Source organism: Gossypium hirsutum, chromosome A04, assembly GCF_007990345.1.
Source record: "Gossypium hirsutum isolate 1008001.06 chromosome A04, Gossypium_hirsutum_v2.1, whole genome shotgun sequence".
Classification (NCBI taxonomy): Eukaryota; Viridiplantae; Streptophyta; class Magnoliopsida; order Malvales; family Malvaceae; genus Gossypium; species Gossypium hirsutum.
This window is the reverse complement of record NC_053427.1, coordinates 46,828,212-46,853,682: the sequence shown is the minus strand read 5'-3', so window position 1 is coordinate 46,853,682 and position 25,471 is coordinate 46,828,212.

The window sequence follows — 25,471 nt, the reverse complement described above, 5'->3', positions numbered from 1 at the left end:
TACGCCCATAGGGCAGACCGTATGTTACACACAACCTAGACACATGCCCGTGTGTCTAACCGTGTGGCCAATTTCTAGGCTATTTTCCAAGCCATTTGCCACCCTCAAACTCTCACATACTTACACTCACTTCATGGCATGCAACATGACACATTTGGTTACTTAAGCATTCGCATTCATGGTTGAATTATGACTTGGTAACGTCAACATATAACCTATTCAAACTATCACACTTTCATATGGTATTCCACACCAATTTCATATTTGTCTATCATGGTAAACCTACTTACCATTTACCCGATTATACCATAGCTTTGGTCATACCTATTAGTCACGATTCATTCATTTAGCTCATACGACATTCATCACACATATCATTCACAAGCAATCGCATCAAGCAGAACACATTGCATGCATGCATAATTAATTAGGGTTACAACCCAAATAATCAATATGAACCATATCACATGGCCATATACAAAATAAATCAAATATTACCATAAGCCAACACATTTGACTAGACCAATATAACATATAACAAAAAAAAACCAAGTCCCCATACATGCCATACTCAAAATATTGAGACTAACTAAACCCAAATGTCCAATTGGTAGTGTGAATCGAGTCTCTAACGTCCTTCGATCCTCAAGCCAACTTGGCGATACTATAAGAAAATGGAAATGAGAGGGGAGTAAGCATAAAGCTTAGTAAGTTCACATGCAAATAAATAGCAACGTAATCATATATGTATAAATACTATTGACATAACATAGTTTGCAAATGTGTCATCATAGATTCATAGGCATAACTTAAATTTGTAGGCATAAATTACACATTTTCATTCTTACCAAGAGTTTGTCACATACCGAGTTCATTCATATGAGTTCTTCGTACATACCTGTACCAACTCGTAACACATTGTTATATTTCCCGTCATTGACTTATTTGTCGAATAACTCACAGGTTTACCCGTTGTACACTCAGAATACTATCGGATACACGGAAGACTTGCACATAGTGCTTCAAACGTAGCCACATGCTACCTCATATCATAATAACACATTTCTCGCTCTCGAGCTAATCACAGGCTTGCTTACACAAGCTGACAGTCAAGACGTAACTACTAGGGTTGCTTACACAAGTTGACAGGTACCCACAACACATGCCGGGTCACCGGTAGAACATACAAGACTAGCACCCGGATTCACATAGTCAAATATACACATAATCTCATGAGCTCATAATCACATAGTTCTTAGTAACATGTCACATTGTATCCTAAATTATTCCTAAGGTTCAAACGAGATTTTCTCGATGTCACATCTTTGTCAAACTCGTTCACAAAGTATTTCTCATTGACCATTATGTCATTCATACACTTATCATAACAATTAAACATAGAAATTCATACGTTAATAAAGCACAAAAACATGACACAACATTGCAATATTTACACATGAACTTACCACGGTACAAAATATGGACAATTAATTCGATTTTGTCTAAAATCTTGTTCTTTCCCCGGTCTAGGTCTGGACTCCGTTTTTCTTGATCTATAATAGCAAATTCAACTCATTTAATCATCACATTATTAAAATCAGTCCAAAAACTATATTTAGGCAAAATTATGATTTTGCCCCCAAACTTTCACATATTTACAAATTAGTCCGTAGGCTCGTAACATGAAATGTGTTCATTTGCTTTATTACCCAAGCCTAGCCGAACTTATAACTTTCTCATAGAATCCCACAATTCTCATTAAATCATATATCTGACTACCCATTTTACAAACTTTACAAATAAGTCCTTTTTAACCATTTTCACTAGAAATCACTTGGTAAAAGATGTTTATCACACATCAAACATTCATATTCCTCCATTAAACATCAAAATACATGCATGTCACACATGGGTAAGTTTTTGAATGTGAACCCTAGCTCAAAATATGGCTAGAAATGATAGATCATGCTTCAAGGACTTCAAAAATGCAAAGAACATAAAAATGGGGCTAGGGAGCACTTACAATCAAGCTTGAAAAGTTGAAAACCCTAGCTTTGGAACCCTTGCAATTTTCAGCATGCAAGGAGGAAGATGGACACAATTTTGACTTGATTTTTCCCTTTTTTTTCTTTTATTTACCAAAAGACAAAAATGCCTTTTAAGCCTTTCTTTCAAAATTTTTCGATTCATGCCAATTTTTGTCCAAAATTTTAGAACTTGGACAAATTGCTATTTAAAGACCTCTAATTGATGATCTAATGCAATTTCATGCTTGAAGCTTCTAGAACACATGTTTTACAACTTATTCAATTTAGTCCTTTAAATCAAATTGGGCATTTTAGGCATGGAATTTCTTCATGAAAATTTCACACAAACATGCAATCATATCATGGACCATCAAATAACCAAAATATTTATTTCTATTTTGGATTCATAGTCTCGAAACCACTGTTCTAACTAGGCTCTTATCCAGTATGTTACACCAATAGCCCAGCTATGGTCTTACACGAAGTCTCATATCGATGCCATATCCCAGATATGGTCTTACACTAAGTCTCATATAGATGCCATATCCCAGATATAGTCTTACACATAATCTCAATGTAACATCCCTTTACTCGTATCCAACGCTGGGATAGGGTTCGAGGCATTACCTTGACTTAACTCACTTCAAACATACAAAACTGAGACAAGAATTTCCGTCCAAATTTAAAACTTTTCATTTACAAGCAAAACGTCCCTTCTATGGGCCTACGAGGCCCAAAACATACCTTAGGAGTGGTTCGAGACTAAACTGAAAACTCTCGAAACTTTTACTACACTTAGAAAATTTTCATACTTTAGAGAGTCACATGCCCATGTGGGTAGGCTATGCGGTCACACACGCCCTTGTGGCTTGGGACACGCCCGTATCCTCAACCCGTGTAACTCTTTGACTATGACGTCATCAACAAAATAAGGTCACACAGCCAAGTCATACGCCCATGTGCTTAGGCCGTGTGGCGAATTAAATTCCAAAAATTAGGTGCAGACTTCACATGGCCTGGGCACACGCCCATCTCCTAAGGCCGTGTCCTTCACAAGGCTGAGACACACGGTCGTGTCTTTGCCCATGTGTTTACTACTGGCAATCTGTTTTGCATTATCAGGGTGCAGAGAACACACGGCCGGATCACATGCTCATGGGGCAAACTGTGTGTCACACATGACCAAGACACATGCCCGTGTGTCTAACCGTGTGGAATATTTCTAGGCTATTTTCCAAGCCAATTGCCACCCTTAAACACTCACATACTTATACGTACTTCATGGCATGCAACATGACACATTTGGCTACTCAAGCATTCACATTCATGGTTAAGTTATGACTTGGTAATGTCAACATATTACCTATTTAAACTATCAAGCTTTCATATGGCATTCCACACCAATTTCATTTTGTCTATCATCTTTACTAACCTACTTTCAAGTTACCCACTTGTATCACCTTTATTGTCATACACGTTAATCATATTTCATACATCAAACATACATGCCATCCATCTTACTCATTAACCATAAGCAACCATAACCATATTAAAGCAAAAGCACATTTGCATGCATGCACCAATAATTATGATTACAACCAAAATACTCAATATGAGCCACTTCTCATGGCCGTATACAAAATGATCATAATACTTTCATGAGCCAACACATTTAGCTAATAAATATGACACGTAACAAAAAGACCAAGTCCCTATACATGCCATACTCAAAATCATGAGACTAGTTATACCAAATATTCAATTGATAGTGTGATCGAGTCTCCGACGTCTTCTGATCCCCGAGCTAGCGTGGCGACACTATAAGAAAGAGAAAGGAAAGGGGGTAAGCATTAAAGCTTAGTAAGTTCACATGCAAATAAAATACAACTTAAATAAGTATTAATAATAGATTTAACATAATGAACATAATCTTGCATTTTATCAAATCTCTTAAACTCATTCTTCATATATATATTCATACTCTCACCACAGGTTCATCATATCTTATGACATTATCATGAGTTCGATGTACATACCTGTGCCCACTTGCACATAATAACTTACTTTTTCGTCTTCGACGTATTAATCAAGATTACTCATTGAACTTCCTTTATAACTACCCATTGAACACTCGGAATACTATTGGATACAACAGAATATCACACCTAAGTGCCTCATTTGTAGCCAATGCTACCTCATATCACATATCACATGTTGCTCTCTATCGAGCTACTCACGGGTTTGCTCACATAGGCTATCGGGTGTAACACCCCAAACCCGAGACCGTCACCGGAGTCGAATACGAGGTGTTGACAGACTTTTAAAAATTTTTCCAGACACTGTCCAGTCTGAGTACTAGTCGCTTCAAAAATCATATCTTGAGTTTCACAACTCGAAAATCAGTTTTGTGATTTTTCCCTGAAACTAGACTCATGTCCCCACCTATATATTTTTTTCTAGAATTTTTGGTCGGGCCCATTAGTACAGTTTATTAGTCAAAGTCTCTCATGTTACAGGGGTCGACTACACTGACCTTTTCCCATTACGACTGGGATATCTCTCTGCACAGGGCTTCAATACTAATGCCGTTTGTTTCTATGGAAACTAGACTCAGAGAGGAATCCATACATATATGGTATGACCCCTAATTATCCCTGGTCAATTTATAGTGAATTTCCAAAGGCGGAACAGTGAATCCAGAAACTGTTCTGGCCCTGTTCCACAAGAACCCGAATATCTCTTTCTGTACTGTTCCTATAATTGCTTCGTTACTTCCATATAAAAGTAGATTCATCAAGGTTCGATTACATAATTTATTCACTATTTAATTCCACTCCTACGAATTTATGTGATTTTTCAATTCCACACCACTGTTGCTGTCAAAATCTGTTTTCAAGATAAACTTTACCTATTTTGTGGTTACCATGGACCAACTAGGATTTTGCCCTACATAGGTCCACATGTGATCATATTTAGCCATTCCAATGGCTGATCATTAGCCCAACACTTCCATTTCAAACCATAGTCACATCATGAAATCATATATATACATACATACACACAAATGGTCTAATGCCATACTCCACTTTTACAAGCCATTTTCGCATGGCTTTACACACATACAACACAAAAGAACTTAAACAACAGGGGGTAGTCCTATACATGCCATATCCAGAGTTCAACTAAAAGAATACCAAAAGAGCTTGATAGTGTAGATGACTTCGACTTCGCTGATCCCGAATCCGATAGCTAACGAACAAAATCTATAAAACAGAGAGCCAAAGCAACCGGGTAAGCATTTAAAGCTTAGTAAGTCTCAAGTAATGAAATCGGCTTTGACTACAGTATTACATTCACATAGTTAACTAAATCACTTTATTAACACACATTCTCATACTCATACTTACTTCACACTTCACCCACATAGATACACAAGGTATCAACCTTTATAAAAGCCGAAAATTCGTTAGCCGATCGCACGAATACCATTTAAAACAAACCGACTTTCCAATGCACATGCAAACATACCTTATCATTCGGGTTGGTCAAGCATAATTATTAAATTAGTTACAGCACAAAACGCTCACATTCAAACCCAAGTTTCTTCGGTATTTAACCGAATGCAGCCGCAAACACATTTGCCTTCGGGTCTTAGCCCGGACATATCAACTCGCATAATTGCCTTCGGGTCTTAGCCCGGACATATCATCTCGCATAATTGCCTTCGGGTCTTAGCCCGGATATATCATCTCGCATAATTGCCTTCGGGTCATAGCCCGGATATATCAACTCGCATAATTGCCTTCGGGTCATAGCCCGGATATATCAACTCGCATAATTGCCTTCGGGTCATAGCCCGGATATATCAACTCGCATAATTGCCTTCGGGTCATAGCCCGGATATATCAACTCGCATAATTGCCTTCGGGTCTTAGCCCGGATATATCCCAATGCTCATGCACACATATATCAATAATCATAACACATCCATATCATTTCTTCGTTACTAAGGCTCAAACACAAAACATTTATTAAACCTTTCAAATTTCGGCTCAATAGCCACACACAAAGAGCATAATTTCAATTGGCTTTATAACATAGTCTCTATGCACATTCGACTATCCGTCATAATATGACTAATCATTTCAATATAATTCAAGTAGGGTCATTACTCGAAGACTTACCTCAAATGTCGTCGAACGACTTCAACGGCTATTCAATTACTTTTTCCTTCCCTTTATCGGATCTAGTTCCCCTTTGCTCTTGAGCTTAAGTTCAACAAAATTTAAAATAGTCATTAATCGACTATTCAAGTATTATTTTCAGAATAATATATATATTGATCCGACTTTCACACACATAGCTTATAGTAGCTTTATAATAATCAATAAATAATTCATCGGCAAACTTCCATTAATGTTTACAACAAAATCACATATTCACTACGAGCTGTTTTCCTGAGCAGTAGTTACTAAATTACTTATAACTGGAGCTACTAAACTCCAAATCACTTGCCGTTAATTTTCCCTGAATATAGACTCGTATATCTTCCATCCATAAAATTTTCAGAATTTTAGGCTTGGCCAATCAATACCAGATTTTTCTTAAAGTTTCCCCTATTTCACTAGTTGACTATTCTGACCACTCTTCACTACGAATCCAATTTCTCACTTTACAGAATTCCAAATGTGTTGTATTTGATCTCATTTGAAACTAGACTCATTAAGGAGTCTAAGCATATAAATTTCATCTTATAATCATTTTTGTACAATTTATAATGATTTTCTAAAAACAGAACAGGGAATCCAGCAGTCATTTTGACTCAGCCCCACAATACTTCAAATATCTCAAGATCGGTAACTCTTTTGTTTTTATAGTTTCCTTTGTAAGAAAATAGACTCTTCAAGCTTTAATGACATAATTCACTCAGCTTCTAATTCAACTCCTACAATTTATGGCGATTTTCCAAAATCACCTTACTGCTGCTGTCCCCAAACAGATTATTACCAAATCAAATACTAACATTAGCATTTCACCTTAATAGCTAGCTTACCAAGCCTTGATTTAATATATAATTCACACATATCACATTCAGCTATATATATATATATTCTAAATCCCTCTCTTAACACATAATCTACTAACTTGAAAATTATTTTCTAACAAATTTTAACTTACACTAAAGCCGAGTGTTACTCAAGCTTTAAGCTCATGTTCTTTCATTATTAAGCAAGTGTTATAACACAAGGATTCATGGCCGAAACCTATGCATAACATTATTCAAGATTTAAACTCTTAAATGTCATTAGCAAATAAAGCCATACACACACAACTTATAAGTAAATTCCATCCTTGCAAAGCCTATAGTTCACTCGGCCACTCAACCCACAACCTATCGAAACTTCAATTCAAACTCATTAGCCGAACATACATATACTTATAATAAGCACATATGACATCTTCTTCAAGACACATTCGGCTATGGCATAATTTCCTTATAAAACCCAATTAATCAATCCACCTTAACCGAAACTTAACTCATACAAAACCTATCTTCAAACCATAAAATAGGTAGAAGTTAGACTAATCATCCAAATGGTGCATAAGTTTTTCCAAGAATGACATTGAACTTACCTTACTTTAGGTATCCACCTTAGCCGAATTTTCTTCCCCAAAGGCTTTTCTTCCTCTTCTTTCTCTAGCTACGGCAATGGAGGAGAAAACATAGGCTAACTTTGGTTTTTCCTCCTACTAACTTGTATTTTATTAACCTTATTCATTATTTCATTTTGTAACATAAACTATTAGCATAAAATAGTTATAATATTATTTACTACATAACATGGCCGGCCACCATATTTAGCTTGGGTAAATTGACATGCAAAACCACTCCTTTCAATGCATGTACTATTAGACCATTGTAAATTAGCCTCTCACTTTCCAACAAAGTTTCATATAAGTCCATATAAAAAAAGATTCACATAAAGATGATCAAATTAATGCATGAAACTTTCACACATGCATTTACTCACTTCATAAACACAGAATATAACTTTTAATTATTTTCTTAACTCGGTTTTGTGGTCCCGAAACCACTTCCCGACTAGGGTCAATTTAGGGCTGTCACAACTCTCCCCCACTTAAGAAATTTTCGTCCCCGAAAAGCTCACCGGTGAATAGGTTTGGGTATCGTTCTTTCATCGAGCTCTCAGTTTCCCAAGTAGCTTCCTCGATCCCGTGTTTGAGCCATAACACCTTAACTAACGGAACCCTTCTGTTTCGCAACTCTTTCACTTCACGAGCTAGGATGCGAATTGGTTCTTCTTCATAACTCAAGTCAGATCGAATTTCAACTTCCGAGGGATTAATCACATGTGACGGATCGGATCTATAACGTCGAAGCATCGAAACATGGAAAACATTGTGAATCCTTTCAAGTTCAGGGGGTAAAATCAATCTATATGCCACTGGACCAATTCTTTCGGATATTTCATACGGCCCAATGAATCTTGGGCTCAACTTGCCCTTACGGCCGAACCTGAGTATCTTTTTCCAAGGTGAAACCTTAAGGAACACTTTGTCTCCCACCTGATACTCGATGTCTTTTCGTTTCAAATCTGCGTACGACTTCTGACGATCCGTGGCTATCTTCAGACTTTCACGGATTACCTTTACTTTCTGTTCCGCATCTCTAATCAAATCAACTCCGAAAATTTTGCTTTCACCGAGCTCGGTCCAAAACAATGGTGTACGGCATTTACGACCGTACAAAGCCTCGTAAGGTGCCATCTTAATACTTGATTGAAAACTATTGTTGTAAGCGAATTCAATCAAAGGTAAATACCGTTCCCATGAACTACTGAACTCGAGGATGCAACATCTCAACATATCCTCAAGTATCTGAATTATCCGCTCGGATTGACCATCTGTTTGTGGATGAAAAGCGGTGCTAAAATGCAGCTTGGTACCCAAAGCTTCTTGCAATTTCTTCCAAAATCGCGAGGTGAATCTCGGATCTCTATCCGACACAATAGAAATCGGTACCCCGTGTAATCTCACAATCTGAGAAACATACAATTCAGCTAGTTTATCTAATGAAAAATCCGTACGCACGGGGATAAAGTGAGCCGACTTAGTTAGTCTATCGACAACAACCCATATCGCATCCTTCTTACTTGCTGACAAGGGCAGTCCGGACACAAAGTCCATTGTGACTCGATCCCATTTCCACTCGGGTATCATGATCGGCTGGAGTAATCCTGAAGGCACTTGATGTTCCGCTTTCACTTGTTGACATATTAAACATCTCGAAACAAAGTCGGAGATGTCCCGTTTCATACCATGCCACCAAAATTGACGTTTCAAATCGTTGTACATTTTCGTACTCCCCGGGTGAATTGACATTCGGCTACAATGGGCTTCGTTCAGAATCGTCGAAATGAGTTCCGAATTCCTTGGAACACACAACCGATTTCTGAACCTCAAACAATTATCGTCGTCAATTTGAAACTCTGATCCCTCGTTCGGAAAACACTCAGCCCGTTTTGCAACCAATTCATCATCGACTTTCTGAGCTTCACGAATTTGGTGAGTCAATAATGGTTTAGCTTTTAATTCAGCTACTAACACATTGTCTGGTAGAACAGACAAATGCACGTTCATCGCTCGCAAAGCAAACAATGACTTCCGGCTTAAGGCGTCCGCAACCACGTTAGCCTTTCTCGGGTGGTAATCAATGACAAGCTCGTAATCTTTCAACAACTCAAGCCAACGTCTTTGTCGCAGATTCAAGTCTCGTTGAGTCATCAAATATTTGAGACTTTTGTGGTCCGAAAATACATGGCACTTCTCACCAAACAGATAATGTCGCCATATTTTTAAAGCAAATACGATGGCAGCTAGTTCGAGGTCATGGGTCGGATAATTCCTCTCGTGTGGCTTCAATTGTCTCGACGCATAGGCCACGACTCGACCTTCTTGCATCAATACGCAACCCAACCCAAGTAGGGATGCGTCACTATAGATGACAAACTCTTTACCCGATTCGGGTTGCACCAAAATTGGAGCTTCAGTCAAATGAGTTTTCAGTTGGTCGAAACTTTTCTGACATTTCTCCGTCCACTCGAACTTAACATCCTTTTGAAGTAGCTTCGTCATTGGTGTGGCTATCATCGAGAAACCTTTCACAAATCGTCGGTAATAACCGGCGAGCCCCAAAAAGCTCCGAACTTCAGTAACATTTCTCGGAGGTTTCCAGTCAAGTATGGCTGAAATTTTGTTCGGGTCAACTCGAATACCCGACGCGGATACCACATGACCCAAGAAGCTAACCTCTCTTAACCAGAACTCACACTTACTGAACTTAGCATATAACTGCCTATCCCGTAAAATTTGCAACACTAGTCTCAGGTGCTCAGCATGTTCGGTCTCATCTCTTGAATAGACCAAGATGTCATCAATGAACACAACTACGAACCGATCCAAATATGGTCTGAAGATCCGATTCATCAAATCCATAAATACTGCCGGGGCATTAGTGAGCCCAAACGGCATCACTAAGAATTCGTAGTGACCGTACCTCGTTCTGAAAGCAGTTTTGGGTACGTCTGAATCTCGAATCCGCAACTGATAATAACCCGATCTCAAATCTATTTTTGAGAACACTGAGGCCCCCTTTAGTTGATCAAACAAATCATCGATACGCGGTAGTGGGTATTTATTCTTTATCGTCACTTTATTCAGTTGACGATAGTCAATGCACAACCTCATGGTTCCGTCCTTCTTTTTCACGAACAATACGGGTGCACCCCAAGGTGAGAAACTTGGCCGAGCGAAACCTCTATCCGTCAATTCTTGCAGCTGAGCTTTCAACTCTTTTAACTCAGTTGGTGCCATACGATACGGAGCTATCGAAATCGGCGTAGTCCCAGGTACAAGCTCAATACCAAACTCTATCTCCCGAACAGGTGGTAAACCCGGCAATTCTTCAGGAAAAACATCCGGGTATTCACAAACCACTGGCACAAATTCAGGTTTCTTTTCTAGTTCTTGGTCATCCAGTACATACGCAAGGTATGCTTCGCACCCTTTTCTCACATATTTTTGGGTCAACATTGAGGATATTACAGCGGGCAACCCATCCAAATCCGTAGACTCAACTCGGATTACTTCGTTATTTGCACACCTCAAATCAATAGTCTTGCTTTTGCAATTCACAACCGCATCATGCACGGTCAACCAATCCAACCCAAGGATAACGTCAAATTCATCAAACGGCAAAAGCATCAAGTCTGCTGGAAAACAGGAACCTCGAATTGCTAGGGGACATTTCTTACACACTTTGTCGACAAGCACGTAACGACCCAAGGGATTTGACACCCGAATTACAAACTCAGTAGACTCAATAGGTAAAGTCTTACTGGATGCTAAGGTTTCACATATGTAAGAATGAGTAGAACCGGGGTCAATCAAAGCAATTACGTTAGTATCAAAGAGAGTAAAAGTACCGGTAATAACATCAGGCGATGAAGCATCCTCGCGGGCACGTATAGCATATGCTCTAGCAGGTGCACGAGCCTCGGATCCGGTCGTAGCATCTCTAGATCCTCTCTGACCACCACTAGCATTGCCCATATTTCTAGATGATCTACCTCGAGCAGTGGTAGCACCCGGTCTCCCACTCTGATTTACATTCTGTTCAGACAGCCTCGGGCAATCTTTAATGAAGTGGTCCACTGATCCACACTTGTAACAGGAGCGGTCATGGAATCTACAACTCCCCAAATGCCATTTACCGCAATGTCGACATTCCGTTCGGCCTCGACGTTCATTCCCAACACTGGCGACTGAAGTGCCTCGTGTACCCACAGGGGGTCGATCACGATCTCGTCTAAAAAGGCCCGAAGTGCTTTTAGACCGGCCCACATCATCTCGAAATTTCTTCGATGCCTGTTGATGAGACTTTCCCGAGAATCTTTTACGAAACTCCCCGGTTCCCACATCAACTTTTTGTTTTTCCTTTCTAAGCTCTTCGGCTTTACAAGCTCGCTCGACAAGTACTACGAACTCTCGTATCTCAAGAATGCCAACGAACATTTTTATATCTTCATTCAGCCCATCTTCGAAGCGTTTACACATAACAGCCTCGGACGAAACACATTCCCGAGCGTATCTACTAAGTCTAACAAATTTTCGCTCGTAATCAGTAACTGACATAGAACCTTGCTTAAGCTCGAGAAATTCCTTCCGTTTTTGATCAACAAATCTCTGACTGATATACTTTTTCCGAAACTCAGTTTGGAAAAACTCCCAAGTTACTTGCTCCCGGGGCACAACAGAAGTCAGAGTACTCCACCAATAGTAGGCAGAATCACGTAGCAAGGAGATAGCACACTTTAGGCATTCATCGGGTGTACAAGATAGCTCATCTAGTACCCGGATAGTGTTGTCCAACCAGAATTCAGCTTGCTCGGCATCGTCGCTATCCGTAGCTTTAAATTAGTAGCCCCATGTTTTCGGATTCGGTCAACTGGGGGCTTATTTGACCTTATTTGGTCAGTTACCGGAGGTATTGTAGGTGCGGGGGTGGTGTTTGTCGGGAATGGAGGTTGTGGAACAGCCGTATTAGTTCGAATGTATTGGTTGAACCAATCATTCATCACGTTATAGAAAGCTTGTCTAGCTTCATCGTTCGGGTTACTCGCATTAGGTTGAGAGTCCACCGGCGCTGTCCCTTGTGCGGGAGCAGGCGCTACACTCTCGAGATCATCAGCTACCGCTCGGTTGGGATCGGGATCCATTACTATAAATAAACACATTTGCAAATGTCAGAAATCACCACACTATCAATTAATCACATAAAATGGCATGTATAGCTAGACCCCAACACATTACGGTAGTCCTAGAATCGACTAAACCGTAGCTCTGATACCAATCAATTGTAACACCCCAAACCCGAGACCGTCACCGGAGTCGAATACGAGGTGTTGACAGACTTTTAAAAATTTTTCCAGACACTGTCCAGTCTGAGTACTAGTCGCTTCAAAAATCATATCTTGAGTTTCACAACTCGAAAATCAGTTTTGTGATTTTTCCCTGAAACTAGACTCATGTCCCCACCTATATATTTTTTTCTAGAATTTTTGGTCGGGCCCATTAGTACAGTTTATTAGTCAAAGTCTCTCATGTTACAGGGGTCGACTACACTGACCTTTTCCCATTACGACTGGGATATCTCTCTGCACAGGGCTTCAATACTAATGCCGTTTGTTTCTATGGAAACTAGACTCAGAGAGGAATCCATACATATATGGTATGACCCCTAATTATCCCTGGTCAATTTATAGTGAATTTCCAAAGGCGGAACAGTGAATCCAGAAACTGTTCTGGCCCTGTTCCACAAGAACCCGAATATCTCTTTCTGTACTGTTCCTATAATTGCTTCGTTACTTCCATATAAAAGTAGATTCATCAAGGTTCGATTACATAATTTATTCACTATTTAATTCCACTCCTACGAATTTATGTGATTTTTCAATTCCACACCACTGTTGCTGTCAAAATCTGTTTTCAAGATAAACTTTACCTATTTTGTGGTTACCATGGACCAACTAGGATTTTGCCCTACATAGGTCCACATGTGATCATATTTAGCCATTCCAATGGCTGATCATTAGCCCAACACTTCCATTTCAAACCATAGTCACATCATGAAATCATATATATACATACATACACACAAATGGTCTAATGCCATACTCCACTTTTACAAGCCATTTTCGCATGGCTTTACACACATACAACACAAAAGAACTTAAACAACAGGGGGTAGTCCTATACATGCCATATCCAGAGTTCAACTAAAAGAATACCAAAAGAGCTTGATAGTGTAGATGACTTCGACTTCGCTGATCCCGAATCCGATAGCTAACGAACAAAATCTATAAAACAGAGAGCCAAAGCAACCGGGTAAGCATTTAAAGCTTAGTAAGTCTCAAGTAATGAAATCGGCTTTGACTACAGTATTACATTCACATAGTTAACTAAATCACTTTATTAACACACATTCTCATACTCATACTTACTTCACACTTCACCCACATAGATACACAAGGTATCAACCTTTATAAAAGCCGAAAATTCGTTAGCCGATCGCACGAATACCATTTAAAACAAACCGACTTTCCAATGCACATGCAAACATACCTTATCATTCGGGTTGGTCAAGCATAATTATTAAATTAGTTACAGCACAAAACGCTCACATTCAAACCCAAGTTTCTTCGGTATTTAACCGAATGCAGCCGCAAACACATTTGCCTTCGGGTCTTAGCCCGGACATATCAACTCGCATAATTGCCTTCGGGTCTTAGCCCGGACATATCATCTCGCATAATTGCCTTCGGGTCTTAGCCCGGATATATCATCTCGCATAATTGCCTTCGGGTCATAGCCCGGATATATCAACTCGCATAATTGCCTTCGGGTCATAGCCCGGATATATCAACTCGCATAATTGCCTTCGGGTCATAGCCCGGATATATCAACTCGCATAATTGCCTTCGGGTCATAGCCCGGATATATCAACTCGCATAATTGCCTTCGGGTCTTAGCCCGGATATATCCCAATGCTCATGCACACATATATCAATAATCATAACACATCCATATCATTTCTTCGTTACTAAGGCTCAAACACAAAACATTTATTAAACCTTTCAAATTTCGGCTCAATAGCCACACACAAAGAGCATAATTTCAATTGGCTTTATAACATAGTCTCTATGCACATTCGACTATCCGTCATAATATGACTAATCATTTCAATATAATTCAAGTAGGGTCATTACTCGAAGACTTACCTCAAATGTCGTCGAACGACTTCAACGGCTATTCAATTACTTTTTCCTTCCCTTTATCGGATCTAGTTCCCCTTTGCTCTTGAGCTTAAGTTCAACAAAATTTAAAATAGTCATTAATCGACTATTCAAGTATTATTTTCAGAATAATATATATATTGATCCGACTTTCACACACATAGCTTATAGTAGCTTTATAATAATCAATAAATAATTCATCGGCAAACTTCCATTAATGTTTACAACAAAATCACATATTCACTACGAGCTGTTTTCCTGAGCAGTAGTTACTAAATTACTTATAACTGGAGCTACTAAACTCCAAATCACTTGCCGTTAATTTTCCCTGAATATAGACTCGTATATCTTCCATCCATAAAATTTTCAGAATTTTAGGCTTGGCCAATCAATACCAGATTTTTCTTAAAGTTTCCCCTATTTCACTAGTTGACTATTCTGACCACTCTTCACTACGAATCCAATTTCTCACTTTACAGAATTCCAAATGTGTTGTATTTGATCTCATTTGAAACTAGACTCATTAAGGAGTCTAAGCATATAAATTTCATCTTATAATCATTTTTGTACAATTTATAATGATTTTCTAAAAACAGAACAGGGAATCCAGCAGTCATTTTGACTCAGCCCCACAATACTTCAAATATCTCAAGATCGGTAACTCTTTTGTTTTTATAGTTTCCTTTGTAAGAAAATAGACTCTTCAAGCTTTAATGACATAATTCACTCAGCTTCTAATTCAACTCCTACAATTTATGGCGATTTTCCAAAATCACCTTACTGCTGCTGTCCCCAAACAGATTATTACCAAATCAAATACTAACATTAGCATTTCACCTTAATAGCTAGCTTACCAAGCCTTGATTTAATATATAATTCACACATATCACATTCAGCTATATATATATATATTCTAAATCCCTCTCTTAACACATAATCTACTAACTTGAAAATTATTTTCTAACAAATTTTAACTTACACTAAAGCCGAGTGTTACTCAAGCTTTAAGCTCATGTTCTTTCATTATTAAGCAAGTGTTATAACACAAGGATTCATGGCCGAAACCTATGCATAACATTATTCAAGATTTAAACTCTTAAATGTCATTAGCAAATAAAGCCATACACACACAACTTATAAGTAAATTCCATCCTTGCAAAGCCTATAGTTCACTCGGCCACTCAACCCACAACCTATCGAAACTTCAATTCAAACTCATTAGCCGAACATACATATACTTATAATAAGCACATATGACATCTTCTTCAAGACACATTCGGCTATGGCATAATTTCCTTATAAAACCCAATTAATCAATCCACCTTAACCGAAACTTAACTCATACAAAACCTATCTTCAAACCATAAAATAGGTAGAAGTTAGACTAATCATCCAAATGGTGCATAAGTTTTTCCAAGAATGACATTGAACTTACCTTACTTTAGGTATCCACCTTAGCCGAATTTTCTTCCCCAAAGGCTTTTCTTCCTCTTCTTTCTCTAGCTACGGCAATGGAGGAGAAAACATAGGCTAACTTTGGTTTTTCCTCCCACTAACTTGTATTTTATTAACCTTATTCATTATTTCATTTTGTAACATAAACTATTAGCATAAAATAGTTATAATATTATTTACTACATAACATGGCCGGCCACCATATTTAGCTTGGGTAAATTGACATGCAAAACCACTCCTTTCAATGCATGTACTATTAGACCATTGTAAATTAGCCTCTCACTTTCCAACAAAGTTTCATATAAGTCCATATAAAAAAAGATTCACATAAAGATGATCAAATTAATGCATGAAACTTTCACACATGCATTTACTCACTTCATAAACACAGAATATAACTTTTAATTATTTTCTTAACTCGGTTTTGTGGTCCCGAAACCACTTCCCGACTAGGGTCAATTTAGGGCTGTCACAGGGGGGGAAACAACTACACACATTTTTTTTTTGTATTCATCATACTCCTTTTCATTATTTTATGCCATGCCCCTTATTTTATTTTTTTTCCTACATACCTCACTAGGCCAACATGTTCCCAACATGTTTCCACCCATAGCATGGCCAACCACTAGCTCAAATTTTGGGTAATTGACATGCAAACCCATCATTTTCACAACATGCATTAATAGACCATTTTAAATTAGCCTATCATATTTTCACCATGTCTCATATCAATCTCTATTTAATAATTTCTCATGCAATTGGCAAAATTGGAGAATGAAACTTCCACATACTCATGTACACACATAATAAGCAAAGAATATGGAAATCAATTATTTTTATGACTCGGTTTTGTGGTCCCAAAACCACTTCCCGACTAGGGTCAATTTTGGGCTGTCACAAATCATCTTAAGGACATGAGGTCCCACTAGGCTTCCTTCAGCCAGCTTACATTGGAACAGGGCCTTAGAGATATTGAACCTCTCTTGCCGTGCTTGCCCCTGATAAATTTCTTTCAGGTGCTCAAGCATTTCATAAGCAACCATGTCCTCATGTTGCTTCTGAAGCTCAGGATTCATAGTGGCAAGCATAAGACATCCAACGTCTACCATGTCATCGAGATGCTTCCTGTAAGCATCTCTATCAGCCCTCAAGGCATTAGTGGGTGGCTCGTTAGGAACTGGTTGTTCAATGACATATAATTTTCGTTCTTGTTTGAGGACAATCCTCAAGTTACGAAACCAGTCATGAAAATTTAAACCATTCAACTTGTCCTTCTCAAGGACCGATCGCAATGATAGTGTATTTGTGCTTGCAGCCATAATATATCTACAACAATGAAATTATGCGTGTGAAAATTTATCAAATTTATATTAATCATTAAAAGGACTTAATTAAATGATGCTCCCACTATTTTACTACAAAACTAATACCCTCATACGTTAGTTTCGGAAAGGCTTTCTTGAAAAGCATTTCAAGTGGGTTAAGGATCCGTATTTCACCTCCTCTTAAGTCAGCTTTGGCTTTACTCTCAAGATTATGGTTATCTAGGTAAGCAACACTTGCTAATTACATCATATGTAACTCCTAAAGTTTGGTGAACAACTCTTGTTCTAATCATCTTATGATTTATACAAATTACTTGCCTCTAGGTTTCTAATCCTATTAGAATAACCTAGTCAAGTCATTAACCAATTTTAACCTATGAATATCACTTGTTTATTCTTCGCGTTTAACCAAGATAAATACTAGTACTTCGCTTTAGCAGAACCTACACAGTATTGATCAAGGCCTTAACGAGGGCAAAATTGGAAGGCTATGTTGACTTAATATTTTAATAGAGGGATTTTATTAAGATCGTTTCATCTCACCAATTATGATTTACTTTAGTCCATTTAGCCATTTAATTGATCTCATCAATTAATGTGGTTCATTATTATCAAATTTTAACATGTTTAAAATTTGGCATGCTTTAGACATCCATAGCATCTCATACATGAATAAAGCAATAAATAAATGCAATAGTTATAGCCCATAAACTAAGGTGGCGCAACCCAAGCCAATGGGATAACCAAAAGGAAACCTAAAGGTGTAGGCCGGTTTTCAAGCTATCAGTCCACACTGGTTGGCCCATCTTCCATCTCGGCTAGCCCACAGCAACTCTTGCAAATTACAATATGTAGAAACTCGTTTTACATACGAGGGAGTAAGTTGAGAAGAGAAATACAAGAGAATAGTAGCAAGGCACGACACGCAGGCCGTATTTATAAAATTACAACCTTTTTTTATCAAATGGGCTGTTAGGCTATAACTATGCATTTCAAACACCGTGCATGTCAAAAATAGCATATACAAATAAACACTTTTGTTAAGGTGTATTAAAACATATCCTTTCAACTTTATGGCCCACCAAGTTTTATTTATTATATATAAAAAAATACTTTAAGAAGATGGGGGCTGAGGCGGTGAAGGGAGCGGGCCCATTCAAGTAAAACCTCACGATTTGATAACTTTTATCAACATAATCGTGTTTTTGAGATTTTAATCCCTGGGGTTTCATGCCAGAACAACCCTTGTTCCACTAACCAGTTAACTTTTACTGGAAACTGTCAACACCACCGTCGCACCATTATAGATCTGTTAACATTTAACTGTAATAACATAAAACCAAAGAGGCCATAACATCTTGATTAACATTTAATCCATTGTCAAAAGGAACAGTTATCAGGTTAGTATTAAACGATTTAAACAGTCGAAATTTACTAAAATTAAAGCATGCATCTCATACAATTGCATCACCCAAGTATTTAAACCCGAATCTGTATCACACAAGTGGCTCTGATACCACTGTTGGATCACCGGCACCCCTATGGTGCAGCAAAAAATAAAAATCCAGTGATCCTAACCAAGGATCCATGTGAGAGGAACGAATCGAGGTGAAAAAGGTGGCGAAATTACCTAATGTTTATTCAGAGTAGACAGCAACACCTCAACAACGAGTAGTCTGATCTGCTGTCGAACCAAACCGCAATCTATCATGATTCCGGCCTCTACGTAATCCACCTAGTTGACTACGAACGAAAGGAATCCCCAAAATAGTTTTGAGAGTTATTTTTCTTTGACGGCTGCTAGACTCAAACAAAGAAAAACGGGATTATATATATCCTTTTGTTTTAGGGGTTTTTTTAAGAATTAAATAAATATAATAATATTTTAATCTGAAAATTATAATTACATTAATTATAATATAAGTTCGGTAAACCATATATTTATTTGAATTCTTATGCTAACCAAATTCATGTCCTCACTATACGTACAACAACCTTGTACATAATGTGTTGGAAATTTGATTACCGAATTAAATTAATTCTATAATTAATTTAATTCAAGCGACCCCAAAAACAATATCAACTATGATTTATTCTGTTCATTTCAACTATAGGGTGTGACCCTGTAGGTTCTTGTAACGTTAGCAGTAACACTAGAACGATTCTAATGCTACGAACAATGAGTGGCATCTAACAATGCATCATTGCTACCAAGTCACAAGAGATCATGATTCGACATAACCTTTTTATGATTAACCTTTTATGCAATAATCCTTAAGTCCTTTATCTCTGGATTGGACACAAGTCATGGAATAGTCACACTTGCATTGTCCATTCCATGTTCCTTGATATCTTAAGCAGACTACGATATACAAATAAGTATGACATCTAATATCAACTTATTTGACCATGGCCATGCATTTCTAGTCTCACTTAATCAAGTGGCCTAAGATATTACTCCCATTATGTAGGAGGGACTTATCCTATATCGACCAACCATATCCCTCTACATAGATTGTGGTATATCCAACATCAGTATTTATAGAACAACCAGTTACGGTGTACGTTTGACTGTATCAAAATATACAACTCACGATGTTGGGATTATGATGATCTCAAGTCTGAGGATCATATAAATATTAATCATTATGAGTAATGTCGTGACAATTACATAATAATCCAAGAAACATACTCATAACGGGTCAGTCCAATATGTTGTTCTCTAACACACATATTCATGTAATGATTCTGACATTCCATATCAATGACAACTCTTTATCATCAATCAACTACACGTTAGTCTTAATGCATTATCGTTGTCCTATCCAACAATAATACTTGACTAAGGAACTTTTAAGAATAATCATATTATTCTCAGGACATTATTATAAAACAATTTATTTATATAGACAGAAAAGAAACTGAAATAATAATGGTAACGCCTTATATTAATAAACATAATAAATCAAGTATGTTATTACAACCATCTCATGATTGATCTTTGGGCATACTCTAACAGCTTAGGCTTGTGCCAAGCTATGGTTTGGATTGTATCATGTTTAAATTTAAACTTTTGCATTGAAATGGTAAGTTATGTTCATGTTACACTAACTTACTAAGCATTATACGCTTACGTAGTTTTCTTTCTTATGTTTTTATAGATTATCAGAAGCTCGATTGATTCGAAAGCTCGTCGAAGACCTATCACACTATCCAACGATTATATTGGTAGTTTTAATGTTTTGGCCAAGGTTATAATGGCATGTATAGGTGGACTTGCAGTTTATGTTAGTCGATAAGTTGGCATGTATATGTGTTATTATGGTTGGTATACTTTTGGTACTTATGGCAACTTGTTGATGTTTGATATTATGGTTAAGTTGATGCATGATTTCATTAGCCAATTTGGTATATGTTTGGAACGTGGTCAAGTTAGGCTATGTTTGAGATAGATATGAGATAGATGTGTATGTATGAATGAGATAGGGTCAATTATGCATAAGTTTAGATATGCTAGTTTGATTGTGATTGAGGTGCCTTATTGGCATATTTGTTGGATGGGTTAATGATATAGTAAATTGGTCACTTTATGCATGTTTGGGTTTGTTTTGATGCCTTGGTCATATGTGCAAATTGTGTTTAGGTTCATGCTGGAAATGGGTGAAGGAAATGGCTTGATTTTGGCCAATTTCTTGTCCACACAGCCTAAGACACAGGCGTGTGTCTCAGCTGTGTGTGACACACGGTCATGTGACAAGGGGATGTGTCCCTAGTAAGTTTAAAGGTTCCAAGTCAGGCAGTCACACGGCCTGGAATATGGGTGTGTGAGGCCATTTCAAGTGTTACACGGCCTAGTACATGAGCGTGTGGCTTGGCCGTGTGACCCAACTCATAGAGTTACACGGGCACAGACACGGACTGGGACACAATCATATGTCCCTATTTTGATTGTTACACAACCTCAGACAAAAGCGTGCATCTCAGTCGTGTGAGTCACATCGCCTGGCCACACAGCCGTGTGACCCCTGCAGTTTAAAATTTCTAACCTTTTACTCAATGTTCCAAATGTTTTCGATTTAGTCTTGAATCATTTCTAAAGTGTTTCTAAGGCCTCGAAGGCTCGATTAAGGGATAATATGCATGTATATGAAAGGATTATGCTATATTTATATGAATGTTTGGAAATGTATGTTTTTATGTTACGGTTTTATGGTAATGCTTCGTAACCTTATTCCAGCAATGGAATTGAGTTAAAGGTGTTACTATGTTTTAGTCGATTCTTGGGCTTAACGTAGTGTGTACGAGTCTAGAAATACATGCCATTATATATCCTTTGATAGTGTGGTAACTCCTGACTCGATTTGAACTATGCTTTCATATATATAATGTCATCCAACTGAGCCGATTCTGATGAGGCTGAAAGTAACGCGCAAGCTTCAATTCATGAAGCAGTGTCGAATGGTATTGGACTCGTATCTAAGGTTCAAGGAGGAGATGCTAAGGAAGCCTTCTTCCAAATGATGAAAGAATGGTTTACGAAGTTTGTAGGAATGAACCCAATGGCTCAACGACTTCCACCCCCACCTGTTCCCCAAATGGTTCTCGTAGTTCCTCAGGGTTTGGAACCAATACGAGTTAGCGAGCCTCCAGTCGATAAAATCCGTAAATATGGTGCTGAAGAGTTTAGAGCTACGTCTGATGATGATCCGAAGAGATTCAAGTTCTGGTTGGAAAATACGATTAAAGTGTTCGATGAATTATCTTGTATACAGGCTAAATGCGTGAAATGTGATGTTTCCTTATTGAAAGACTTAGCCTATTAGCGGTGGACCACACTGGTTTCAGTTGTGCCGAGAGAGCGAGTAGACTGGGAATTCTTTCAAATTGAATTTTGAAAGAAGTATATGAGCCAGAGATTTCTTGACAAGAAACGTAAAGAGTTTCTCAAGCTGAAATAGGGTCGGATGTCAGTATCTGAATATGAGATGGAATTTGTTCGATTGAGCAAGTATGCCCAAGAATGTATACCAATAGAGACTACTATATGCAAAAAGTTTGAAGATGAGCTGAATGAAGACATAGAGCGCACAAAACTGAAGAATTGAGTAAACCTAAAAGAAATGCTAATAATGAGGCTCATGATTCGGGTAAGAGATCAACGGGAAAATCATATCAATCGCCATCAAAAAAGTCAAAAGAATATCGCAATCATTCGACAGCTTTAGTGGGTTATTCTTGTAATAGCCTGTTTTTCAGTGGTGTCAGAAATAATGGTTTCGGGCTACCAAATCTGACGAGTAAGTTCATAAATATTATTATTTAATATTTACGAGTCAAATGTGTTTTTATAAAGGTTTTTCATTTGATAATTATGTTATTTAAACGATTCATTAAGTTCAAGTGGTAAGACCCTAAGGTCAAGTGGTTTTAGAAAATGAGGTATCGAGACCTCGTTTATATAAACCTAGTTGTAAATATTTTATAAGTATTTACGGAGTGTCATTAAGGAGGAATTAAAGTTTCATTGAAAATTTTTAACTTGACGATAGTTAATTAATTAAAAAGGACTAAATCGTAAAAAAGTGTGAAAATTTTAATTCTACTAACTAAAGATGTTTAATTGCTATGGAAATTTTAATTTATGGACTAATATGATAAATATACCATAATATATATGAGTGGGTGGTTGGCTTTATTTTATTATGAAAATATATATGTTTTATTAATTAAAATAAAACAAATTATAAGGTAATAAAATAAACTAAAGAAATCATCTTTTTCTTTTCAATGTTTTTATTGAATTTGAGAAAGAAGAAAGCCATTGTTAGATTTTGAAGATTCAACCAAGTTTCCATATATGCATGTAAGTCCATTTTAGTCCTATTTGCAACTAGGTCCAGCTATCCCGTATCTTTGATTTTGAAATTGTTAAAAATTTTGAATGTTGTCATTGATGACTCTTGTGATTTTTTATGTTAAATGATGAATTTGAAATGTTGATTGATAATTAAACGCATTTTGTTAATAGATTTTTAATGAATTTATCGATTAAGGACTAAATTGTTAAAATAGTAAAAATACAAGGATTTGATGTGAAGCTAAGCTTAAATTTGAAAAAAAAATGGTGAACTTGCATGTTATAGGCTCAAGGACTAAATTGAATAAAATTTAAAAAGGACTAAATTGCATAAAAAACATTATTTTAGTGTCTAAATTAATAGATTGAATGAAATTATTAATTTAGATCATGACCGGGTGGAAAATCGAGGAGAATGAAAAATTAACAAAGTGCCAGGTAAGTTCATATGAACTGTATTATGCATAATGTTGATTAAATTGAATGTTAATATATGATTTTATTGAAAATGAATCAATATATATATGCTATTATGCAATTTATCATGTTATGAAACGATGTAAATCCAACGACGTACGACAATTATCGAGCCCGTTTGAACCTTAGGAATTTGTAGGATACAAATGACATGTCATTAGGGCTTACATGTTTCGGGTGCTGATCTTGAATGTCCTACCGATGGCTGAGGTCCGGCATGTGTTGCAGATACTCCACAGCTCATGTGAGCAACATCGTGTAGCTTACATTCTGACCTACAGCTCGTGTAAGTAGGCCCATTTCACAACTCGTGTGAGCATACTTATTCACAGCTTGTGTGAGCATATATGTAAAGAATTGATGGACTACAGTTATATGTTAGCACACTTGTGTGAGCCTATCCGATATCCAATGATTTTTATTTGGTTCAGCGGGCATGAATTTACAAGGATATGTAAGTGTTCTATATGAACCAAGACTTGTATGTATGAACGACTTTGAAATGGTGAGTTACATGGAAAATATGTTATGTGAGATGGATGATAAATCCAATTGAATTAAGCACAGTATAATGGTTATTCATGTTAAATTCAAATGAATTATGCTTAAATGAACTAACATGTGTTATTGATGTGTCAAGCTATTGGTTGGTTGTATGATGTTTTATTTTGAAGTTATGCATTGAAAAGGTAAGCTTTCACTTGGCCTTATGCATATGTTCATGGAAGGTTAAATGATTCAAATGAAAGATGTGCACATGGAAATTGATCATCATATGTTTAATTCAAGTTATATATGTATGTGTGCCCTAACTCGTGCATTGATGATGATATATAGTCTTGTACTAAGCTTATGTAGATGGTTGATTTTTTATGCCAATGCTTGGTAATATGCAAATGGAACGGGTAAGAAAATGAAGTGAAATGGAAGTTCATAACTGGGATATAGTATGATGATATAAAAGAATTGATGAGTTAAATGATGTATTTATATGTGAGCAAACTATTTATGGTATGGATGAATCTACCTATTTCATGGATAAATACATCGAATCGGAACTTGACAATGTTGTTTAGGCTTATGATAAGCATTGTGAATGAAATGGAAAGTAAGTAAATTGAAAGGTATATAATAGTATAAAAAGGTTGATGATTACATAGATTTATAAACTTTATGACATGGTATAGGTTTATGTTTATTCTATAAAGTTTATTATTGAGATGAAATATTACGCTTAAAGTTTATACAAGCTTACTAAGCATTCATTGCTTATGTGGTTATTTTTCTCTTACTTTACAAATTATCGGAAGCTCGACCGGGTTGGAAGCTTGTTGGAGATCCATCACACCTTCCATTGATTTTATCGGTAAATTTGATACTTTGGTCGTGGTTATAATGCATGTATAGGTGGACTTGTGACTAATGTTTAGTTAATGATATTGGCATGTAATGTGC